We start from the raw sequence: 3,325 nt of genomic DNA, 5'->3' as shown, positions 1-3,325 counted from the left end.
AGTATCACTAGGGAAGTAGATTGCCCAACCTTCCTACTATACAGTGTATGATAAAAGTGGGAGCTCTGGTAGTGTAGTGCCTAAGACATTTGACTGCTAACCAGAAGGCAAACCCACCAGCTACTCCTCAGAAGGAAGGTTGGGCAATCTACTTCCATAGTGATACTGCCTGGGAAATCCAAGGAGATGTCGCTATGAGCCGAATCCAACTCCATGGCAGTGAGTTTGGTTTTTTGTTTGGTTGGATGATAAAAAAATATATGTTTTGTGCATATTGCATAGAGTTTTGCACAATATTTAAAATTTTTAGTATTGTTGGTTATTTCCTCTATATTGAAATTTCATTATGGTATGACTAATTATCTTATTTTATTTTTTTTTTCAATAAATGCCTTAGGCACTATGCTACCAGAACTCCCAATTATCTTACTTATTTTTTCAATGAATTTATTTTTTATATTACTACTTCTACTGTTTTCTACTTTATTCCTTTCTATGCTTAGTTTTTTAACAATTTATGAATTATTCTCAAGTTTTAAGATAGAAATTTATTACATACCTTTAAGATCTACTTTATTATTATTATTGTTTAGGTCTTCTATATCCTTGAATTTTTGAACTTGATCTAACTTTCACAGAGAGAGAATGTTAACATATCTTACATTTTTGTCCATACACTTCTACAGTGGTTATTTATTATCAGCAAAACTTTACTTTCATGTGATATTAATAATATTGTTCAATAGTTTTCATTTCTGTTGGACCACCTTTCTTTGGGATGGGCACAAATATGTATCTCTTCCAGCTGGTTATCCAGATAGCTGTCTTCCAAATATTTCTTAGCATAAACGAGTGAGTGCCTCCAGTGCAGCATGATTTGTTGAAACTTCTCAATGGGTATTCAGACAATTGCTAGAGCCTTGCTTTTCACCAATTACTTCAATGCAACTTGGCTTTCTTCTTTCAATACCATCTGTTATCAATAATATGCTACCTCCTTAAATGTTTGAACATCACCAAATTCTTTCTGGTACAGTGACTCTGTATATTCCTTCCATCTTTTGAAGCTTCCTGCATTGTTCAATATTTTGCCCATAAAATCCTTCAATATTGCAACTCAAGACTTAAATTTGTTCTTCAATTCTTTCCTCTTGAGAAATGCTGAGCATGTTCTTCCCCTTGGATTTTCTAATTCCAGGTGTTTGCACATTTCATTATAATACTTATCTTCTTGAGCATCCCTGTGATAGTCGGAGCTGTGTGTCAATTTGGCTGGACCACAATTCTGTGTGGTTTAAGCAACTGTGATGTGGGTTGTTCCAATGATGGGATCAGATGTATATGTTTTGAGCAGCCAATCCATTGAAAGGGAGTTTCCCTAGAGGTGTGGCATGCTTCCAGTATATTTATGGACATCCTGGGAAGAGAGACATTCTTCTGTGGATCGGGATTCTGTTGTGCTGCCTACAACTGTCTGTAAGAGAACAATCCACCATTCACCTGGAGATATTGGATTTGTCATTCGTTGCAGTCAACAGTCAGTATACTGCCTGTCAACCTTGAGCTTATCAGCCCCAGCAGCTGTGTGAGTCAAGAAAAGCCTCCAGCTTGATGTTTGATCCAAGAACTTGGGACTTGCCAGTTCTATAAGTGTGTGAGCCATTTTTCTAAGACAAATTTCTCTTTCTCTCTCTGTATATATAAGCTTTACAGGTTTTGCTTCTCTAGAGAACCAAGTCTAACACAATCCCTTTGCAATCTTCTCCTTTAGTTCTTTTACTTCATCATTTTTTCCATTCACTTTAGCTACTCTTCTTTCAAAAGCAAGTTTCAGAGTCTCTACATGTGTCCATTTTGGTCTTCTCTTCCTTTTCTGTCTTTTTAATGAACTTTTGCTTTCTTCAAAAGAGAGTGTAGAATGAGGGATATCACTACTGGTGACTGATAGATCTTGGCTGAAAACAAAGAATACCAGAAAGATATTTAGTTGTGTTTTACTGACATGTGAAGGCATTCAACTGTGTGGATCATAATAAATTATGGATAACAATTCAAAGAGTGGCAATTCTAGAACACTTGACTGTGCTGATAAGGAAACTGCAAATAGGCCAGTTGCTCATACAGAACAAGGGAATAATGGTTTAAAATCAAGAAAGATATGTGTCAGAGTTGTATCCTTTCATCATACTTAGTCGATCTATATGCTAAGCAAATAATCTGAGTGGCTGGACTACATGAAGAAAATCATAGCATTAGGATTGGAGGAAGACTCATTAACAACCTGCAATACACAGCTTATACAACTTTGCTTGCTGAAAAGCATCTATTGATATAGATTAAAGACTACAATCTTTAGTGTGGATTACACTTCAATATTTAAAAAAAAAAAAAACCTCACAACTGAACCAATAAGCAACATCATGATAAATGAAGAGAAGGATTTCATTTTACCATAATCAATGCTCATGGAAGCACCAGTCAAGAAATTAAACAATATATTGCATTGAGAAAATCTGCTTCAAAAAACCTCTTTAAAGTGCTAAAGACCTGAGAAGTCACGTGAAGACTACGGGGCATGTGACCCAACACATGGTATTTTCAATAGCTCATGCCTATGTTAGAGCTGGGGAATGAATAAGGAAAACCAAGGAAGAATTTATGCATTTCAGTTGTGATGTTGGCAGAGAATACTAAATGTACCATGGACTGATAGAAGAAGAACAGACAAATCTGTCTTGGAGGAAGTACAATTAGAATGGTCTTTAGAAGTGAAAATGGACAGACTTCACCTCTTGTACTTTGGTCATGTTGTTCCAAAACAACTTAGCGACCTCCTTTGGGTTTCTGAGGCAGTAAATCTTTACAGATGTAGATTGCCCAGTCCTCCCTTTGTGGAGTGGCTGGTGGGTTTGACCGCCAGCCTTCTGGTTAGCTGTCAAGTGCCTACACTACCAGAGCTCCTGGTCATGTTGTGAGAAGGGACCAAATTCTGAAGAAGGATATCATGCTTGGAAAAGTAGAAGGTCAGCAAAAAAGGAAAAGAACTTTAATGAGATGTATTGACACAGTGGCTGCAACAAGGGGCTCAAGCATGGCAACAGCTGTGAGGATGGTGCACAACAGGGCAGTGTTTTATATAGGGTTGCTTTGAGTTGGAGCTGACAGCACCTAAAAACAACATTATTTTTCTGTTTCTGCCTATTTTGCCTCATATCTATGGTTTGTAACTGTTTCTGCCTTCATATTTGTAAATATCCATAGCTAATGCCATCACTGTAAATTGTAGCCTTAAGAATTATAAACTAGAGGCGGGGCAAGATGGCGG

The sequence above is a fragment of the Orycteropus afer genome, unplaced genomic scaffold, assembly GCF_000298275.1.
Source record: "Orycteropus afer afer isolate SDZICR_OR568_19922 unplaced genomic scaffold, OryAfe1.0 scaffold00216, whole genome shotgun sequence".
NCBI classification, from domain to species: domain Eukaryota; kingdom Metazoa; phylum Chordata; class Mammalia; order Tubulidentata; family Orycteropodidae; genus Orycteropus; species Orycteropus afer.
The sequence above is the reverse complement of the archived record's forward strand: the minus strand, read 5'-3'. Positions refer to the sequence as shown.